Source organism: Lucilia sericata, unplaced genomic scaffold, assembly GCF_015586225.1.
Source record: "Lucilia sericata isolate MDLA Ls3-8-SP2 unplaced genomic scaffold, ASM1558622v1 Contig000501F_arrow, whole genome shotgun sequence".
NCBI lineage: Eukaryota > Metazoa > Arthropoda > Insecta > Diptera > Calliphoridae > Lucilia > Lucilia sericata.
Genome location: NW_023994515.1, coordinates 127,585 through 151,334, shown reverse-complemented (window position 1 = coordinate 151,334; position 23,750 = coordinate 127,585). Strand labels below are relative to the sequence as shown.

Sequence of the window (23,750 nt, the reverse complement as noted above, 5' to 3'; positions counted from 1 at the left end):
TAAAACAAGTTAGAGTGCTATATTCGGCTCTGCCGAATCTTAAATACCCTCCACCAGCAAGCTACTTTTCATTGAGACCCATTTAACTATCTAATTTTTAGATAACTTGGCGAAATTTTTGTTTCCTTATTGAGGGTACTAACATTTATGCATATGTCAAACTAATTTTAATTATGTCGAGAAATATGTATGTATATTAATAGGCCAGTTTGAAAACATTTTAATATAATGATATATCTGTACACAGAACATACTCATTTTGAATTTTATCCGGATATAATCATTTAATTACGAATTAAGTGATATTAAGTGATTTTCAGAAGTATACCTTATATGGGAGCTAAGACAACCTATGGACCGATCCGGAAGAAAAAAATCCGTAGAATGATTTATGTATACAAAATAAACATTTATGTCGAATTTTATCCCGATAACTTTGATTATCAAGTGCATTTGAGTAATTTTCGGAAATGGACCTTATATGGGAGTTGTGACCAATTATCAACCGATAAAGAAAAAATTTAGTATAATGATTTAGTATAATGATTACTACAATAGATTTATTAATTAATAAAATATTTGCGTTTAGGTGATTTTCGGAAGTGGACTTTATATGTATAGGAGCTATGACCTTACACAAAACATATTTGTGTCGAATTTTATCAAGATACCTTTATTTGATAATGAAATATGTGCGTTTAAGTGATTTTTTTGAAGTGGACCTTATATAGGAGCTACTACAATATATGGATCAATCCGGAAAAAATTTGGTAGAATGATTTATATGCTCACAAAACATATTCAAGTCGTACTTCATCCCGATAGCCTTATTATTCAAAGAAATATATAAATATGATTTTCGTATGTGGACCCTCTATGGGAGCCTATCCGGAAAAAATTTCGTAGAGTGATTCATATAAAGACAATACATATTTGTGTCGAATTTTATCAAGATAACTTTATTTAACAATGGACCCGGATCGGTCCAATAATGGACCGATCCGGGGAAAAAGTGGTAGAATGATTTATATGTACACATTACATATTCAAGTCGAATTTTATCCTTATAGCTTTAGAATTTAATGAAATATATTCGTTTAATTGATTTTCGGAAGTGGACCTTATATGGGGGCTATGACCTATTATGAGCCTATCCGGAAAAAATTTCGTAGAGTGACTCATATAAAGACAAAACATATTTGTGTCGAATTTTTTCAAGATAGCTTTATTTGACAATGAAATATGTGCTTTTAAGTGATTTTCAGAAGTGGGCCTTATATGGGAGCTATGACCAATAATGAACCGATCCGTAAAAAATTTGGTGGAATGATTTTAATGTACACAAAACATATTTTTGTCGAATTTCATCCCGATAACTTTAGAATTCAATGAAATATATGCGTTTAAGTGATTTTCGGAAGTGGACCTTATATGGGAGCTATGACCAATTATGGGCCTATTCGGAAAAAATTTAGTAGAGCAATTCATATTTAGACAAAATCTATTTATGTCGAATTTTATCACGATAGCTTTAGAATTCAATGAAATATATGCGTTTAAGTGATTTTCGGAAGTGGGCCTTATATGGGAGCTATGACCAATAATGGACCGATCCGTAAAGAAAATTGTAAAATGATTTGTATGTATACAAAACATATTTGTGTCGAATTTTATCCCAATAGCTTTATAATTCATTGAAGTATATGCGTTTAAGTGATTTTCGGAAGTAGACCTTATATGGGAGCTATGACCAATTATTGGCCTATCCGGAAAAAATTTCTTAGAGTGATTCATATTTAGACTAAACATATTTGTGTCGAATTTTATCAAGATAGCTTTGTTTGACAATGATATATGAGCTTTTAAATGATTTTCGGAAGTGGGCCTTATATGGGAGCTATGACCAATAATGGACCGATCCGTAAAAAATTTGGTAGAATGATTTGTATGTATACAAAACATATTTAACTCGACTTTTATCACAATAGCTTTACTCATCAAAGAAATATGTGCGTTTAGGTGATTTTCGGAAGTGGACCTTATATGAGAGCAATGACCAATTGTGGACCGACTGAGATCTGCGTTGATAGTATGATTTCTGTTCATATTATATTTGCATGTACAAAATTTTGTGTTGATACCGATATATTTGAGGGAGTTATTAATGATAAACTAATTTCCGGGAATATATACCTTTGTATGGGGGCTATGGGAAATATTGGATGGATTGTAAAGATTTTGAACATAATTGATTACTGCCCTGAAAAAATAATGTGTGACAAAATTCATCGAAATATCTTTGGTAGTTTCCGAGAAAACTTCAAAAGAATTATGAAAAAACCGTAATTTTTTTCGAGGTAGTCTGAAATTTTTACTCATAACATTTTACATTGTGAACCGATTTTGCTGATTTTCAATACCAAACTGCTTAGGACAATAATGAATATTCTTAGTGAATTTGGCTGATTTCTTTTGCATAGTTTTAACGTGAGCGTGTTTTAACCAGACAGACAGACAGACGGACAGACGGACAGACGGACATAGCTAAATCGACTCAGAATTTCATAAGGATCAAGAATATATATACTTTGTTAGGTCTCAGGTGAATATTTCTAGGTGTTACACACGGAATGACAAACTTATATATACCCTCTATCACCACTGATGGTGGTGGAGGGTATAAAAAGATAAAGTGGTAACACTGAAATCAAAAACAAACAGCTGTTTACCAAAACAAAAAACTTAAATTTTATTAAAAACAGTTTATTTATTAGTTTAAAATGTGGAATAAAGAAAATAAAAGAATTGAAAATTCAAACAAATTAATTTGGTTTATTTCGCATGCTTAATTAATTTAATATTTTTTGTTCTTTTTTACCTATTGGCATTGTTATGTATATTTGTTTTGATTGTTTTTTTTTTTTTCATTGAGAACATAAACTTATGACTTGCTGCAAAGATCTGTTCATAATCACTGTTACTACACTTTAGTAGGTACAATATAAAGACGTGCAGTAGTACACCACAAAGTATTTGTAAAACAAATACACCATGGTGAGTACCTAATACTATAAGTATAAATGAGAGAATGAGTGTAACTGATATTGTATGCTTTTGATTGTGCTCATCCACTCTATCCACAAAAACAATACCAGTTGCTTATGGTTTTGAATTGAATACTGTATTGTATTTGTTTCTTGCTCTCAAATAACTGTTGTACTACAAATATTTTTGACTATTTGTTGTTATAGTAATACAAATAATCTATATTGATGCAGTATGTTTATTTATATCAAATAAGATTATTTCAAAACAAAAAAAAAATATGTAATAAATGAATAATAAATTAGTGAATATTTTTATATTTATTTTTAATTTTTTATTTATTTATATTTTTATTTAATATTCTAGTTCAGTTCTTGTTCAGTTCTAGTTAGTTCTAGTTCAGTTTTCAGCTTTTTTATTTAATATTTATTTAAACTGAAAAACGATTTCAATTACCAAAACCTCGTTTTCAATTATTTTATTTATTGAAGTTTCATTTTTGATTGATTTCAAACAAAATTTTTATTTGTTTCTAATTTTGTTGTTGTTAAATACGTATTTGATTATACATTTTTATGATTTAAACACAAAATGAATTGAACCATTTAAAAATTCTCAATTAATCGTTTAACTGAATTTTTTTAAAATCTGTTTTTTCTGTGATATTTTCTGATAGTAATTCAACATTTTCTGAAAATAATTCTAGTGAACTAATGAGGATATTGAAATTAAATTTTACATAAATATTCTTAGGTGGTCTCCAGAGTTATATTTTTTAATCGACATAAAATCAATAATAAATGAAAAGAAAATATATAGATATTCCTTATCATCATTTATTTAAAAGAACATTTTTTTTTTTAATTTTGAAAAATGTCTCTCAAAAAATCTCAAAAAAAGTCTAAGCCTAATATCTGATCTAAAGAAAAGTGTAACGAGAAACAGCCTTTTGTGATTTAAAGTGGGCACAAGTCTCAAATGATGTGTATTGTCGTAGTGAACTCGAAAAAAAATAAAAAATAATTTTCCCACCTATTGAAAATAATGATCTCAGTACAAATTATAAAAAAGTTTCCTACATTTTTTAGAAAAAATAATCATAAAATTGTTTGAAGTACTTTTATTCCACAGAATTACTTTTAGTGCTTCAGAATTCCTAGATAAATTAAAAAAGTCATTAAGTAAAAAGCTAAATATTTTTGTAAACTTTTCTTAAAATTACGATAATTTTTACATATTTCGAAAAAATTCAAAATCTTTGTGTCCTTTGTAATGCGCTAAATAAAAGTCTTTTTGTGGAACAAAAAAATTTTTACAAATTTTACAATTTAGGGAATATTTGAGATGAATTTCGACAAAATTTAAAAACTTATTTTTTGACAAATTGTACTGAGATCTGGATTTTCAATTAGGAAACTAAGGACCCTTTCAAAAGTTTTGTTTTGTATTTTTTCATTAAAATGTTTTTTTTTTTTTTAATTCGGATCATAAATGCATTTTTATTGATTTTAAAAAAATTTAGTCGAGGTGACCAATTTTAAGGGCCTTACCACTGGACTCCATTGGACCTACGGAGTCTACAGATTGTAAGTAGATACGCAAAGACCTCAGCTCTAACTATGTTAAATTTTGCTACGATATCTCCTATAGATCACGAGATACCGAATATACATTATAAAATAATAAAAAAATGTTTCTAAACAACTGTGTTTTTATACGCTTGCAGCATACAATAAGTTATTTGTTGTACAACCATCATTATCTATTTTATTTGTTTGGCAAAAGTATAGCAACACAAGTATGTTACTCTTATTCAGGGTTTAATATTTAGTTTTTAGTTTTATTTTTTTAAATGTCGACTGAACTGAAGAAAGTACTAGTATTTATTTTTCTCTCACAAGCTAACTGAAGTCAGTCAACTGTGTCAACGCACTGCTGCAATAACTTGCAAGTGGTTTTGTTTTTCTTCAGCAGCCACACACACAAGCAGCGGCCATGTTAAGTTTTTCAACTCAGCCGAACTGAACACAACGACTGAACAGTAAAAACAGTTTTGCGTGTGCTGCTTACGTATTGCTTAGTTCTTGGTTTCGTTTTCTTACTAAGGGACGTAAAAAAAACTGATAGTTTGACTGGTTAGTACAAATCAAGCTGACTGAACAATAAAACTTGATGGGTTGTTTGTTCAGTAAGACTTTGTTATTGTATGCAATTTGTTTTAGTATATTGTATGTTTTTGTGTTCAAATTTGACAAAAGTAAACAAAGTAATTGATAATTATTGCTAATAGAAATTGTTAATTAATTTAAAATTTATAAAATTATAAATTACTATACTTATAAATTTGGATATTTTCTTTAAATAAAAATTGATTTAAATTTAAGCATTTTGATGATTTTTTAGTGAGATTTTGTTATTGTATGTATGTATGTATATTAGGGTGGGTCGAAAATAGGCTTTTCGCTCGGATCAACATCTAATAGTGAAATTATGTTGTATTTTAACGTCAAATGGAAGACTGTAAAATATTATTCAATTATAAATTGGTTAAAAAAGTTTTGATTTATTAAAATTTCCCCCGAGAATTTTGTGATTCTGAAAACATAGGTATAAAAGTAAATATAAGAAAATTTTTGTTAGTTTTGAAAAATTTTACAAAAAAATATTATGTTTATCTTTATAAGGTTCATAAATGTGCTAGTACGAATTTTTGTTCAAATTGGATAACGCTTACTCGGTTTAGTCTGTGGTCAAAAAAGGGCCATTATTTTAACAGCATCTCTTAAAAACTCCATTTTAAAATTTTAAAAAATTTTGTTAAATGGATTATTAAAAATTAAAGTTTTCTATGCTGGATATTATAAAGGATATATATAAGAATTAAACACAGAAAGAATGAGCTTAATACCTCTCATAGTTTTACCGTACCTGCGATGTGAATTTGAAGGATTTCGGGAAAAAGGCAATTTTTGCCAATAATTAAGTAAAAATTATATTATTACCAATTGTTGCTTAATTTTGATCAATTAAATTGCGATTATTATTTCCGAGTCCATGAAAAGTTATTTCTGATAAAATTTCCGAAATTAAAAATCATTAACCCTCTAAAAACCGGGGTCAAAATCAAGTTTTTGTATATTTAATATTCTTCATTAAAAATAGCAAAATATTGTGTATTTAATTATGAATTCATTTTGACAAACTACACGAAAATATATCCAGAAATCTAGGAATCAAACTTCTTCAAAAATTAACCCTCTGTCATAATTGGGGTCAATTCAAGACCGATTTTTTAAACACTACAAAAAACACTTTTAAAAAGGAATTTTCTAAAATTAATTTTCTTAAAGATTTAATGGATATATATCCAGTATTTGGTTTATCGTATTATTGAATGTAGTAAAAATAACTTCTAAGAAGTTTCATCAATATCCATCAACAAATTAACAACATCATGCTCTTATTTCTTCAAGAACATAAAATTCAAAAATTTGATTTTGACCCCGGTGTTTAGAGGGTTAATGATTTTTAGTTTCGAAAATTTGATTAGAACTAACTTTCCATGGACTCGGAAATAATAATCGCAATTTACTTGATCAAAATTAAGCAACAATTGGTAATAATATAATTATACCCTCCACCACCATCAGTGGTGATAGAGGGTATATATAAGTTTGTCGTTCCGTGTGTAACACCAAGAAATATTCATCTAAGACCCAACAAAGTATATATATTCTGGGTCCTTATCAAATTCTTAGTCGATTTAGCTATTATCCTAAGCAGTTTGGTATTGAAAATCAGCAAAATCGGTTCACAACGTTAAAAGTTATGAGTACAAATTTCAAACTACCTCCAAAAAAATTACGTTTTTTTCATATTTCAAAGATATTTCGATGAATTTTGTCACACATTATTTTTTCAGGGCAGTCCAATATTTCCCATAGCCCCCATACAAAGGTATATATTCCCGGAAATTAGTTTATCGTTAATAACTCCCTCAAATATATCGGTATCAACACGAAATTTTGTACATGTAAATATAATATGAACAGAAATCATACTGTCAACGCAGATCTCAGTCGGTCCACAATTGGTCATAGCTCCCGTATAAGGTCCACTTCCGAAAATCACCTAAACGCACATATTTCTTTGATGAATAAAGCTATTGTGATCGAATTCGAGTTGGATATGTTTTGTATACATACAAATCATTCTACCGAATTTTTTACGGAATGGTCCATTATTGGTCATAGCTCCCATATAAAGCCCACTTCCAAAAATCATTTAAAAGCTCATATTTCATTGTAAACTAAAGCTATTTTGATGAAATTCGACACAAGTATATTTAGTAGAAATATAAATCACTCTACGAATTTTTTTCCGGATAGGCCCATAATTGGTCATAGCTCCCATATAAGGTCCACTTCCGAAAATCACTTAAACGCATATATTTCATTGAATTATAAAGCTATCGGGATAAAATTCGACACAATTCTGTTTTGTATACATACAAATCATTCTACAAAATTTTTTACGGATCGGTCCATAATTGGTCATAGATCCCATATAAGGCCCACTTCCGAAAATCACTTAAAAGCACATATTTCAATGTCAAGTAAAGCTATCTTGACAAAATTCGACACAAATATGTTTTGCCTAAACATAAATAACTCTACAAAATTTTTTCCGGATAGGCCTATAATTGGTCATAGCTCCCATATAATCCGAAAATCACTTAAACGCATATATTTCATTGAATTCTAAAGCTATTGGGATAAAATTCGACTTGAATATGTTTTGTATACGTACAAATCATTTTATAAATTTTTTACGGGTCGGTCGATTATTGGTCATAACTCCCATATAAGGTTCATTTACGAAAATCACTTAAAAGCACATATTTCATTATCAAATAAAGCTATCTTGATAAAATTCGACACAAACATGTTTTGTCCAAATATGAATCACTCTGCGAAATGTTTCCCGAATAGGCCCATAATTGGTCATAGTTCCCATATAAGGTCCATTTCCGAAAATCACTTACACGCATATATTTCATTGAATTCTAAAGCTATAGGGGTAAAATTCGACTTGAATAAGTTTTGTGTACATATGAATCATTCTACCACTTTTTTCTCGGATCGGTCCATTATTGGTCATAGCTTCTATATAAGGTCCACTTCTGAGAGTCACTTAAACTCACATATTTCATTGTCAAATAAAGTTAATTTGAGAAAATTCGACACAAATATGTTTTATCTTTACATTAATCACTCTACGAAATTTTTTGCGGATAGGCATATAAAACATTGTACCAAATTTTTTCTGGATCGGTCCATATTTGGTAAAAGGTCCACTTCAAAAAATCCCTTAAACGCACATATTTAATTATCAAATAAAGATATCTTGATAAAATATAAAATATGATGAATCACTCTGCGAAATTTTTCCGGATAGGCCCTTAATTGCTCATAGCTCCTATATAAAGTCCACTTCCTAAAGTCACCTAAACGCACACATTTCATTGATTAATAAAGCTATTGGAGTAAAATTAGACTTGATCTTTTTCTGCATATAAATCATTATATGAAATTGTTTCCTGATCAGTCCATAATTGGTCACAACTCCCATATTCTGTATATAGATACATCATTCTATTAAAATGTTTTCGAACTGGCGTATTAATATACATTTTTCTGGACCTAATCAAAATTAGTTCGACAAAAATTTTGGCAAGTTACCTAAAAATTAGATAGTTAGATGGGTTTCAATAAAAAGTAGTTTGCTGGTGGAGGGTATTTAAGATTCGGCATAGCCGAATATAGCATTCTAACTTGTTTTTACTTAATTATTGGCAAAAATTGCCTTTTTCCCGAAATCCTTCAAATTCACATCGCAGGTACGGTAAAACTATGAGAGGTATTAAGCTCATTCTTTCTGTGTTTAATTCTTATATATATCCTTTATAATATCCAGCATAGAAAACTTTAATTTTTAATAATCCATTTAACAAAATTTTTTAAAGTTTGAAAATGGAGTTTTGGAGATGCTATTAAAATAATGGCCCTTTTTTGACCACAGACTAAACCGAGTAAGCGTTATCCAATTTGAACAAAAATTCGTACTAGCACATTTATGAACCTTATAAAGATAAACATAATATTTTTTTTGTAAAATTTTTCAAAACTAACAAAAATTTTCTTATATTTACTTTTATATGTCTTCAGAATCACAAAATTCTCGGGGGAAATTTTAATAACTCAAAACTTTTTTAACCAATTTTGAGTTTTTCCATCTTTTTGGAAAGACAATTTTGTAGACATTACGATTTTGCTATAAAATGGTGCAATAATTAATACTTAAAGCCTCATTTTGTGAAAATACTCCAAAAAGTGCCATTTTTCCCATATAAACGCATTTACAAACTTTGGCGGCGATGCGCGGGCTCTTACCCTCAAAATAATTGAATAATATTTTACAGTCTTCCATTTGACGTTAAAATACAACATAATTTCACTATTAGAAGTTGATCCGAGTGAAAAGCCTATTTTCGACCCACCCTAATATACATACATACATACAATAACAAAATCTCACAAAAAAATCATCAAAATGCTTAAATTTAAATCAATTTTTATTTAAAGAAAATATCTAAATTTATAAGTATAGTAATTTATAATTTTATAAATTTTAAATTAACTAACAATTTCTATTAGCAATAATTATCAATTACTTTTGTCAAATTTAAACACAAAAACATACAATATACTAAAACAAATTGCATACAATAACAAAGTCTTACTGAACAAACAACCCATCAAGTTTTATTGTTCAGTCAGCTTGATTTGTACTAACCAGTCAAACTATCAGTTTTTTTTACGTCCCTTAGTAAGAAAACGAAACCAAGAACTAAGCAATACGTAAGCAGCACACGCAAAACTGTTTTTACTGTTCAGTCGTTGTGTTCAGTTCGGCTGAGTTGAAAAACTTAACATGGCCGCCGCTTGTGTGTGTGGCTGCTGAAGAAAAACAAAACCACTTGCAAGTTATTGCAGCAGTGCGTTGACACAGTTGACTGACTTCAGTTAGCTTGTAAGGGGAAATTTTAACTAGTTACTATTTTTAAGCATGGTACTAAATTTAGTCAAATATTTAGTACACAGAAAAAAATGGAATTCAAAATCAAACAAAAAATTCATAAACCCAAGTATTTATTTTACTAAAATAGGACCTATCACGAAATTCGTAAAATCAAGTACTCAAATTCGTAAATTCTTTATTGAAAAAATTTCAGGATTTTTCTTATTAAAATAATATACTATTTACGAAAAACATTAATAAATAATCGCAACATTTCCAAACAATTATTTTACTGAAACAATAACACAAGTTATTAGTATTTGTACTGAAATTCAAGCAAATATGTTATCTGAAACAGTTAAATTATTTATTGTATTTTGGCAATAATAATAAGCAAAATTTTTTATTGAATCTATAAAAATTTTGTTAATAAATATATACTAAAAATTTTAACAAAAATTTTACAAAAAATATTTAAAACTAAAAGTAGTAAAAAAATTACATATATACTTACAATATTTTTAAGAAAACGTTTCTAATTCTAGAAACTATTATTTTGTACTGTGAAAACTGAAACACTTATACATTAAATGTTATAAACCAAATAAGAATTATATCAATTCATTTTAGTACATTCGAAAACTGGTTTTATTGTTGTATACCATATGCTGACATAAAAATAAAACTCAAACAAAAACATTTATTGAATCAGTAAAAATATTTACTGAAAATTAAATTTATTTCAATAAAGTGTTTGTTAGAAAATATTTTCCTTCTGTGTGAACATCAAACAAATTCGTTATAAACCCAAATAAAAATATTTATAAAAATCGAAATTAAATTTAAGCAAACGATTGTTAAGAAAAACATTTTGCATATTTTTTTCTGTGTAATTTGCGACTGCAATTAGCAGTTTTTTGAAACCCTGCTCTTATTCTCTTTGTACTCACTCACACAACCTATGTTTGAGAAAATAACAATATCAACTTGTACCAGAACTACTCAACTACTCATCAATACGCACCACAGTGGGGCAGAATGGAATTTTTTTGGAAATAAATCTGGCATTTCTAAACGGCTGATCCGATCGGGATAAAATTTAGCGTGAGCGTAGCCAAGGAGTATTCGAGTTTAAGTTTTGAAGATGAACCCTGCAGATGCCCCAGGGACGGCGCTGTGGCGGCTCAAAGTAGGGTACCTACGACATGTAAAATTTTTAAACTCGTGCCATTTTTTTGTTTTTCACCCAAATACAATAATTTTTATATTTTGTGAAAGCGCTCGACGAGATCTTGAAAAAACATGCTTGGACATACTACTTATCTCTTATAATATCCGAGTTATAGGCATTTAAAAATTTAGTGATACAAAATTTACCATACCTTGGTCCGCCTTTTTTTGAATACCGGGCGTAATTTTGGACCAAATGGACTCAATTTTTCTTGTTAGTTACACAACAAAATTTCCAATAATATACAAAAAAATTTCAGATCAATATTGTTTACAGATCCAAAAATATACGTTTTTTAATTTAAAAATTCAAAAAATTTTAGATTTTTGGCGTTTTTTTTGCCAAAAATGTGTCTTAACTCTTTTATTAATAAAATAAAATTTTTATTAAGAACATATAACAATTTTATAGTTTTCTAAAAGGTATCTTTACGCAGAACGCCTATGGCGTAAAAAACTTGTCCTATTTTTTGAAAATGTTGCCACTGCGTCCTTCCGAATATGACCTATTTTTTATCAAAACTTCAACTTTGGGCGACATGTTCTAAAATCCCAAAGCTGGGATCAGAAAACTGAAAGCAGTTTTGGAAACCTCAATATGTTTTCTATTTACTCCAGAAGTATTTTCCCAGCCCTGAAAGAAATGTGGATCCTATGGGCAAAAAAGTAAAAAATCTCATTTTTGGGATTTTCATTCCTATTTTTGGGAATTGCGGGATGCCCTTTGACATTTTCAATTTACAGTACATAATAAAATTATAATTTTTTTATTTTATATACAATATTATAATAAAATAATTAACTAAATAATTTTTAAAAATTGTCCAAATATTTTATTCAACACCAAATGTATGTTCTGTCATACTTAATACTAAAATATGAAAAAGATGAAATTAAAGGACACAGGTTTAAATGAACATATTTTTGAATGTAATTGAGATATTGGCTTGAAATTTTTTGTAAAGGGTCGAGAATTTCCATATCTAACTAAAAAATGATATTAAGGGATAAATATGGACTAAATTGTTGTAGCTATCTGCGATCCTATTAAAATTTTGATATAAATCATAGTTTTAGAAATTAAACAAATATGTAATATATGACAAAATCTTTATTTATGAACAAAACTCAATGAAATTTTCAACGCTTGTTAAATTTGTCATTTCAAATAAGAATATGCAAAAAAAAAATTGAAAAGGTCAAAGGGCATCCCGCAATTCCCAAAAATAGGAATAAAAATCCCAAAAATGGGATTTTTTACTTTTTTGCCTATAGGGTCCACATTTCTTTCAGGGCTGGGAAAATACTTTTGGAGTAAATAGAAAACATATTGAGGTTTCCAAACTGCTTTCAGTTTTCTGATCCCAGCTTTGGGATTTTAGAACATGTCGCCCAAAGTTGAAGTTTTGATAAAAAATAGGTCATATTCGGAAGGACGCAGTGGCAACATTTTCAAAAAATAGGACAAGTTTTTTACGCCAAAGCGTTCTGCGTAAAGATACCTTTTAGAAAACTATAAAATTGTTATATGTTCTTAATAAAAATTTTATTTTATTAATAAAAGAGTTAAGACACATTTTTGGCAAAAAAAACGCCAAAAATCTAAAATTTTTTGAATTTTTAAATTAAAAAACGTATATTTTTGGATCTGTAAACGATATTGATCTGAATTTTTTTGTATATTATTGGAAATTTTGTTGTGTAACTAACAAGAAAAAATTGAGTCCATTTGGTCCAAAATTACGCCCGGTATTCAAAAAAAGGCGGACCAAGGTATGGTAAATTTTGTATCACTAAATTTTTAAATGCCTATAACTCGGATATTATAAGAGATAAGTAGTATGTCCAAGCATGTATTTGGGTGAAAAACAAAAAAATGGCAAGAGTTTAAAAATTTTACATGTCGTAGGTACCCTACTTTGAGCCGCCACAGCGCCGTCCCTGGGGCATCTGCAGGGTTCATCTTCAAAACTTAAACTCGAATACTCCTTGGCTACGCTCACGCCAAATTTTATCCCGATCGGATCAGCCGTTTAGAAATGCCAGATTTATTTCCAAAAAATTTCCATTCTGCCTCACTGTGCGCACTCACAGTAGTAGACACTACAAAACTTGTGCAAACAGTTGTAACTGTGCACGTCTTTAGTACAATATACAACTTGATTGTGAATTGAACAATAATTTTTAGCAATGTTATTGCAGCAGAATTGTGCTAATGCTTAAATTAACGCTTGATATAAACGATCATTATTAATTTTATAGCAGCCCAAATGTAGTCCAAATACACCCTACACCATACTAATGGGAACGGCATTTTGTTTATGTTTTAAATTTAGTAACACCTGCGTCGATGTAACGATATAATCCGTCCATATATTATCCTATTGAATTTTTTTGAAAGCGGTACATGCTATACAAGAATAGGCTATTTATAAAATTCGACTCAACAAATTTTATATATACGAAAATTTGACTATACATTGTTATATTGAGCAGTACATTCATCAATTAAGAAAACACCTAACTTCTAAATTAAAACGTAAGTCCAGTTAGCAACGAAAAATAGCAACGGCAGAGAAAATTTTGGGAATTAAGTGGCAACACCACAGGGGAAAAATAAATTGCTTAGCTAATAAAAAATACCATGGAAAACTCAATGGAAAGAGATGGGAAACACAAAATGGAATCAAGACTATATATAGTCTTGGAACTATAATTCCTTGTAAAATTAGATTCCTCTAAAAATCGTTGCTGGTGAACTGTATAGGATCTAGCGAGTGTCGCGCCAAAAACTCCTTGGAATATGGTAGGAGACATGGTAAGGATTGAAAAAATCCTTCCGTGCAAAAAATCGGTGGAGCAGATCCTTGGAAAATTGGCTTCCTCCAAAATGGTCAGTAAAATCGTTGCTGGTAAACTATATAGGATCTAGCGAGTGTCGCGCCAAAAACTCCTTGGATTATGGTAGGAGACATGGTAAGGATTGAAAAAATCCTTCCGTACAAAAAATCGGTAGAGCAGATCCTTGGAAAATTGGCTTCTTCCAAAATGGTCAGTAAAATCGTTGCTGGTGAACTATATAGGATCTAGAGAGTGTCGCGCCAGAAACTCCTTGGAATATGGTAGGAGACATGGTAAGGATTGAAAAAATCCTTCCGTGCAAAAAATCGGTAGAGCAGATCCTTGGAAAATTGGCTTCCTCCAAAATGGTCAGTAAAATCGTTGCTGGTGAACTGTATAGGATCTAGCGAGTGTCGCGCCAAAAACTCCTTGGAATATGGTAGGAGACATGGTAAGGATTGAAAAAATCCTTCCGTGCAAAAAATCGGTAGAGCAGATCCTTGGAAAATTGGCTTCTTCCAAAATGGTCAGTAAAATCGTTGCTGGTGAACTATATAGGATCTAGCGATTGTCGCGCCAAAAACTCCTTGGATTATGGTAGGAGACATGGTAAGGATTGAAAAAATCCTTCCGTGCAAAAAATCGGTAGAGCAGATCCTTGGAAAATTGGCTTCCTCCAAAATGGTCAGTAAAATCGTTGCAGGTGAACTGTATAGGATCTAGCGAGTGTCGCGCCAAAAACTCCTTGGATTATGGTAGGAGACATGGTAAGGATTGAAAAAATCCTTCCGTGCAAAAAATCGGTATAGCAGATCCTTGGAAAATTGGCTTCTTCCAAAATGGTCAGTAAAATCGTTGCTGGTAAACTATATAGGATCTAGCGAGTGTCGCGCCAAAAACTCTTTGGAATATGGTAGGAGGATTGAAAAAATCCTTCCGTGCAAAAAATCGGTAGAGCAGATCCTTGGAAAATTGGCTTCCTCCAAAATGGTCAGTAAAATCGTTGCTGGTGAACTGTATAGGATCTAGCGAGTGTCGCGCCAAAAACTCCTTGGATTATGGTAGCAGACATGGTAAGGATTGAAAAAATCCTTCCGTGCAAAAAATCGGTAGAGCAGATCCTTGGAAAATTGGCTTCTTCCAAAATGGTCAGTAAAATCGTTGCTGGTAAACTATATAGGATCTAGCGAGTGTCGCGCCAAAAACTCCTTGGAATATGGTAGGAGACATGGTAAGGATTAAAAAAATCCTTCCGTGCAAAAAATCGGTAGAGCAGATCCTTGGAAAATTGGCTTCCTCCAAAATGGTCAGTAAAATCGTTGCTGGAAAACTATATAGGATCTAACGAGAGTCGCGCCAAAAACTCCTTGGAATATGGTAGGAGACATGGTAAGGATTGAAAAAATCCTTCCGTGCAAAAAATCGGTAGAGCAGATCCTTGGAAAATTGGCTTCCTCCAAAATGGTCAGTAAAATCGTTGCTGGTGAACTGTATAGGATCTAGCGAGTGTCGCGCCAAAAACTCCTTGGAATATGGTAGGAGACATGGTAAGGATTAAAAAAATCCTTCCGTGAAAAAAATCGGTAGAGCAGATCCTTGGAAAATTGGCTTCCTCCAAATGGTCAGTAAAATTGTTGCTGGTAAACTATATAGGATCTAGCGAGTGTCGCGCCAAAAACTCTTTGGAATATGGTAGGAGGATTGAAAAAATCCTTCCGTGCAAAAAATTGGTAGAGCAGATCCTTGGAAAATTGGCTTCTTCCAAAATGGTCAGTAAAATCGTTGCTGGTGAACTGTATAGGATCTAGCGAGTGTCGCGCCAAAAACTCCTTGGAATATGGTAGGAGACATGGTAAGGATTAAAAAAATCCTTCCGTGCAAAAAATCGGTATAGCAGATCCTTGGAAAATTGGCTTCCTCCAAATGGTCAGTAAAATTGTTGCTGGTAAACTATATAGGATCTAGCGAGTGTCGCGCCAAAAACTCTTTGGAATATGGTAGGAGGATTGAAAAAATCCTTCCGTGCAAAAAATCGGTAGAGCAGATCCTTGGAAAATTGGCTTCTTCCAAAATGGTCAGTAAAATCGTTGCTGGTGAACTGTATAGGATCTAGCGAGTGTCGCGCCAAAAACTCCTTGGAATATGGTAGGAGACATGGTAAGGATTAAAAAAATCCTTCCTTGCAAAAAATCGGTAGAGCAGATCCTTGGAAAATTGGCTTCCTCCAAAATGGTCAGTAAAATCGTTGCTGGTAAACTATATAGGATCTAGCGAGAGTCGCGCCAAAAACTCCTTGGAATATGGTAGGAGACATGGTAAGGATTGAAAAAATCCTTCCGTGCAAAAAATCGGTAGAGCAGATCCTTGGAAAATTGGCTTCCTCCAAAATGGTCAGTAAAATCGTTGCTGGTGAACTGTATAGGATCTAGCGAGTGTCGCGCCAAAAACTCCTTGGAATATGGTAGGAGACATGGTAAGGATTAAAAAAATCCTTCCGTGCAAAAAATCGGTAGAGCAGATCCTTGGAAAATTGGCTTCCTCCAAAATGGTCAGTAAAATCGTTGCTGGTGAACTGTATAGGATCTAGCGAGTGTCGCGCCAAAAACTCCTTGGATTATGGTAGGAGACATGGTAAGGATTGAAAAAATCCTTCCGTGCAAAAAATCGGTAGAGCAGATCCTTGGAAAATTGGCTTCCTCCAAAATGGTCAGTAAAATCGTTGCTGGTAAACTATATAGGATCTAGCGAGTGTCGCGCCAAAAACTCTTTGGAATATGGTAGGAGGATTGAAAAAATCCTTCCGTGCAAAAAATCGGTAGAGCAGATCCTTGGAAAATTGGCTTCCTCTAAAATGGTCAGTAAAATCGTTGCTGGTGAACTGTATAGGATCTAGCGAGTGTCGCGCCAAAAACTCCTTGGATTATGGTAGGAGACATGGTAAGGATTGAAAAAATCCTTCCGTGCAAAAAATCGGTAGAGCAGATCCTTGGATAATTGGCTTCTTCCAAAATGGTCAGTAAAATCGTTGCTGGTAAACTATATAGGATCTAGCGAGTGTCGCGCCAAAAACTCCTTGGAATATGGTAGGAGACATGGTAAGGATTGAAAAAATCCTTCCGTGCAAAAAATCGGTAGAGCAGATCCTTGGAAAATTGGCTTCCTCCAAAATGGTCAGTAAAATCGTTGCTAGTAAACTATGTAGGATCTAGCAAGTGTCGCGCCAAAACCTCCTTGGAATATGGTAGGAGACATGGTAAGGATTGAAAAAATCCTTCCGTGCAAAAAATCGGTAGAGCAGATCCTTGGAAAATTGGCTTCCTCCAAAATGGTCAGTAAAATCGTTGCTGGTGAACTGTATAGGATCTAGCGAGTGTCGCGCCAAAAACTCCTTGGATTATGGTAGCAGACATGGTAAGGATTGAAAAAATCCTTCCGTGCAAAAAATCGGTAGAGCAGATCCTTGGAAAATTGGCTTCTTCCAAAATGGTCAGTAAAATCGTTGCTGGTAAACTATATAGGATCTAGCGAGTGTCGCGCCAAAAACTCCTTGGAATATGGTAGGAGACATGGTAAGGATTGAAAAAATCCTTCCGTGCAAAAAATCGGTAGAGCAGATCCTTGGAAAATTGGCTTCCTCCAAAATGGTCAGTAAAATCGTTGCTGGTAAACTATATAGGATCTAGCGAGTGTCGCGCCAAAAAACTCCTTGGATTATGGTAGGAGACATGGTAAGGATTGAAAAAATCCTTCCGTGCAAAAAATCGGTAGAGCAGATCCTTGGAAAATTGGCTTCTTCCAAAATGGTCAGTAAAATCGTTGCTGGTGAACTATATAGGATCTAGCGAGTGTCGCGCCAAAAACTGCTTGGAATATGGTAGGAGACATGGTAAAAATCGGTAGAGCAGATCCTTGGAAAATTGGCTTTCTCCAAAATGGTCAGTAAAATCGTTGCTGGTAAACTATATAGGATCTAGCGAGTGTCGCGCCAAAAACTCCTTGGATTATGGTAGGAGACATGGTAAGGATTGAAAAAATCCTTCCGTGCAAAAAATCGGTAGAGCAGATCCTTGGAAAATTGGCTTCTTCCAAAATGGTCAGTAAAATCGTTGCTGGTGAACTATATAGGATCTAGCGAGTGTCGCGCCAAAAACTCCTTGGAATATGGTAGGAGACATGGTAAGGATTGAAAAAATCCTTCCGTGCAAAAAATCGGTAGAGCGGATCCTTGGAAAATTGGCTTCCTCCAAAATGGTCAGTAAAATCGTTGCTGGTGAACTGTATAGGATCTAGCGAGTGTCGCGCCAAAAACTCCTTGGAATATGGTAGGAGACATGGTAAGGATTGAAAAAATCCTTCCGTGCAAAAAATCGGTGAAGCAGATCCTTGGAAAATTAGATTCCTCCAAAATGGTCAGTAAAATTGTTGCTGGTAAAATATACAGGTTCTAAGATGTGTCGCGCAAAATACTCCTTGGAATATGGATTAAAAGTATTAAGGATTAAAAATCCTTCCGTGCAATATATCTACCGACTAGATACTTGGGAAGGTGGAAAGTCGATAAGTGAAAATTGAAAAGTCGAAGAGTCGACTTTTCACGCACATACTGCAAAACGTCGAAAGTCGATGTTTTATTTTAATTATGGAAGTTGCAGCGTCGTATTTTTTAGTATTACGAAAAAACAGAGTTGCAACCAACGAAATCTAACTACGAAGTATATTTTGTTTGGTATGGGAAATCTAGTTAAAATCAAATAGAATTGTCTCGAAATCTCATAAGTACTAGATTTCATAGTGGTGTATTAAATAATTGCATTAACTTTTTTATACCCTTCACCTTCGTGAGAAGGGTATATATAAGTTTGTCATTCCGTTTGTAATTTCTATAATATAATTTTCCGACCCTATAAAGTATATATATTCTGGATCCTTATAGATAGCGAAATCGCTTAAGCCATGTCTGTCTGTCTGTCCGTCTGTCTGTCTGTATGTTTGTTGAAATCAGTTTTTAGAGGACCCCAGATATCGGCGAGATCCGAATCTTCAATAATTCTGTTAGACATGCTTTCGGGAAGATCGCTATTTAAAATCAGCAAAATCGGTCCATAAATACCGGAGATATGAGCAAAAATCCGAGACAACCTCTGAAAATTTCATAAAAAAGACAATTTGTTTCATATATTGATATAAGGAACAACAACACTGTATTTCGTTTCGTATGTTTGGATGTCTGTTGGTTTTACTGCCATGTGTATTTGTTTTTTTTTTTTTTGTGTGTTTATTTCGTTTAGCATTGTTGTTCGTTTTGCTATTGCTATAATAATGATATTAACGGGAAAATGAAATAAATTAAAATGTTATAGAATTGATATTTTTTAAATACACTGTGGTGAAGGGTATATAAGATTCGGCACAGCCGAATATAGCACTCTTACTTGTTTTTAAATCAACTTTTCATTAATGTTTTCCTATTATTAAATTTTGTCGATATTTTGATTTTTGCCTTTTTTAATACTACTAAAAACTACCAGATAAAATTTCGAACTAAATTTTTTTATGGAAAAATCTAGATTTGGATCGAAAAATGCTACGTTTCCACTGGATAGAAATCTACTAGATTTGCCTTCAAATCTAGTAGATCATACCCCATTTACACTACATCGAAATCTAGTAGATTTCAATCGAAATCTTTCTTCAAATCTTTACCGTTTACACTTCGTATTTTTGACATTTAGGAAGATTTCATTTTTTCTAATATTTCTCCAAATTGTGTTTAATATGAAAAATTAGAAGGAAATATGGAAAATTTACTTGAATTTCATTTAGAATAAAAAATAGATATTTAAATATACATTACCTTCTATTTTAAATTATCTTTTCATTCATGTTTTCCAATTTATTAAAATTTTGTCGCCATTTTGATTTTTCTTTGTTTGCTTTTTTTTTTTTTTTTTTTTTTTTTTTTTTTGAATGGGAAATCTAGTTAAAATCAATAAGGTTTGCTCGAAATCTCATAAGTACTAGATTTCGCTATAAATGGGGTATTAAGTAGATTTGGATATGTCAGAAATCTACATGATTTCAACTAGTTTTGCCCAAATCCACATTACCCCATGTCAATATTCGACAAATCTATGTGTTTTGAGCAAATCTAGTGGTTTAGTAGTGCAGCTCTGTTTATTCTAAATAATTCTTAAAAAATACGACGCTTTACAAGAAAAAAGACAAAAATCAAAATATCGACAAAATTTAATAATAGGAAAACAATAATGAAAAGTTGACTTAAAAAAAGTTAATGCAATTATTTAATATAAATGAAATATACCTCATATTTTTTTCTAATTTGTTATGTCAAACAAAATATTAGAAAAAACAAGTAAGAGTGTTATATTCGGCTGAGCAGAATCTTATATACCCTTCACCATAGTGTATTTAAAAAATATCAATTTTATAAAATTTAGTTTAATTTTATTTTTCCGATTATATCATTATTATAGCAATAGCAAAACAAGATGAACAACAACAACGCTAAACGAAATAAACACAAAAAAAAAACAACATACACAAGGCAGTAAAACAAACAGACATCCAAACATACGAAACTGAATACACCAAGAAAACAAAAACAATATATACAAGGTAATGAAACAAACAGACATCCAAACATACGAAACGAAGTACACAAAAAATAAAAACAAAATACACAACGCAATGAAACAAACAGACATCCAAACATACGAAACTGAATACACCAAGAAAACAAAAACAATATCCACAAGGCAATGAAACACACAATCATCCAAACATACAGAACGAAATACTCAACGCAATGAAACCAACAGCCATCCAAACATACGAATACACCAAGAAACAAAAACAATATACACAAGGCAATGAAACACACAACCATCCAAACATACGAAACAGAATATACCAAGAAACAAAAACAACATACACGTGGCAATGAAACACACAGCCATTCAAACATACGAAACGAAATAATCAAAAAAAACAAAATACACAACGTTTTTACTTATATCTCCGTTGTTGCATGTCTGATAGAATTATTGAAGATTTGGATCCAGAAGATATGTGGGGTCTTCAGAAAACTGATTTCAACAGACAGCCAGACGGACATGGCTTAATTGACTCCGCTAGGGTTGGAAAGTTATATTTCGGAAATTACAAACGGAATGACAAACTTATATATACCCTTCTCACGAAGGTGAATGTTATAATTAAACCTTCTTTAATGTCAACAAGTTAGAGTGCTATATTCGGCTCTGCCGAATCTTAAATACCCTCCACCAGCAAGCTACTTTTCATTGAGACCCATTTAACTATCTAATTTTTAGATAACTTGGCGAAATTTTTGTTTCCTTATTGAGGGTACTAACATTTATGCATATGTCAAACTAATTTTAATTATGTCGAGAAATATGTATGTATATTAATAGGCCAGTTTGAAAACATTTTAATATAATGATATATCTGTACACAGAACATACTCATTTTGAATTTTATCCGGATATAATCATTTAATTACGAATTAAGTGATATTAAGTGATTTTCAGAAGTATACCTTATATGGGAGCTAAGACAACCTATGGACCGATCCGGAAGAAAAAAATCCGTAGAATGATTTATGTATACAAAATAAACATTTATGTCGAATTTTATCCCGATAACTTTGATTATCAAGTGCATTTGAGTAATTTTCGGAAATGGACCTTATATGGGAGTTGTGACCAATTATCAACCGATAAAGAAAAAATTTAGTATAATGATTTAGTATAATGATTACTACAATAGATTTATTAATTAATAAAATATTTGCGTTTAGGTGATTTTCGGAAGTGGACTTTATATGTATAGGAGCTATGACCTTACACAAAACATATTTGTGTCGAATTTTATCAAGATACCTTTATTTGATAATGAAATATGTGCGTTTAAGTGATTTTTTTGAAGTGGACCTTATATAGGAGCTACTACAATATATCGATCAATCCGGAAAAAATTTGGTAGAATGATTTATATGCTCACAAAACATATTCAAGTCGTACTTCATCCCGATAGCCTTATTATTCAAAGAAATATATAAATATGATTTTCGTATGTGGACCCTCTATGGGAGCCTATCCGGAAAAAATTTCGTAGAGTGATTCATATAAAGACAATACATATTTGTGTCGAATTTTATCAAGATAACTTTATTTAACAATGGACCCGGATCGGTCCAATAATGGACCGATCCGGGGAAAAAGTGGTAGAATGATTTATATGTACACATTACATATTCAAGTCGAATTTTATCCTTATAGCTTTAGAATTTAATGAAATATATTCGTTTAATTGATTTTCGGAAGTGGACCTTATATGGGGGCTATGACCTATTATGAGCCTATCCGGAAAAAATTTCGTAGAGTGACTCATATAAAGACAAAACATATTTGTGTCGAATTTTTTCAAGATAGCTTTATTTGACAATGAAATATGTGCTTTTAAGTGATTTTCGGAAGTGGGCCTTATATGGGAGCTATGACCAATAATGAACCGATCCGTAAAAAATTTGGTGGAATGATTTTAATGTACACAAAACATATTTTTGTCGAATTTCATCCCGATAACTTTAGAATTCAATGAAATATATGCGTTTAAGTGATTTTCGGAAGTGGACCTTATATGGGAGCTATGACCAATTATGGGCCTATTCGGAAAAAATTTAGTAGAGCAATTCATATTTAGACAAAATCTATTTATGTCGAATTTTATCACGATAGCTTTAGAATTCAATGAAATATATGCGTTTAAGTGATTTTCGGAAGTGGGCCTTATATGGGAGCTATGACCAATAATGGACCGATCCGTAAAGAAAATTGTAGAATGATTTGTATGTATACAAAACATATTTGTGTCGAATTTTATCCCAATAGCTTTATAATTCATTGAAGTATATGCGTTTAAGTGATTTTCGGAAGTAGACCTTATATGGGAGCTATGACCAATTATTGGCCTATCCGGAAAAAATTTCTTAGAGTGATTCATATTTAGACTAAACATATTTGTGTCGAATTTTATCAAGATAGCTTTGTTTGACAATGATATATGAGCTTTTAAATGATTTTCGGAAGTGGGCCTTATATGGGAGCTATGACCAATAATGGACCGATCCGTAAAAAATTTGGTAGAATGATTTGTATGTATACAAAACATATTTAACTCGACTTTTATCACAATAGCTTTACTCATCAAAGAAATATGTGCGTTTAGGTGATTTTCGGAAGTGGACCTTATATGAGAGCTATGACCAATTGTGGACCGACTGAGATCTGCGTTGATAGTAGGATTTCTGTTCATATTATATTTGCATGTACAAAATTTTGTGTTGATACCGATATATTTGAGGGAGTTATTAACGATAAACTAATTTCCGGGAATATATACCTTTGTATGGGGGCTATGGGAAATATTGGATGGATTGTAAAGATTTTGAACATAATTGATTACTGCCCTGAAAAAATAATGTGTGACAAAATTCATCGAAATATCTTTGG

At 31.7% G+C, this 23,750-nt stretch overlaps 1 protein-coding gene across 1 annotated transcript in view; it reads left to right on the top strand.

Annotated features, from left to right (window-relative positions):
• The first annotated feature begins 2,924 nt into the window (after positions 1 to 2,924).
• Positions 2,925 to 23,750, top strand: part of LOC119605615 (cytochrome P450 307a1-like) — a 76,488-nt gene continuing 55,662 nt past the window's right edge. The window contains exon 1 of the mRNA XM_037958828.1: positions 2,925 to 3,054. The gene's annotated coding sequence lies outside the window, so the exon portion shown is untranslated. The remainder of the gene's footprint in view (positions 3,055 to 23,750) is intronic.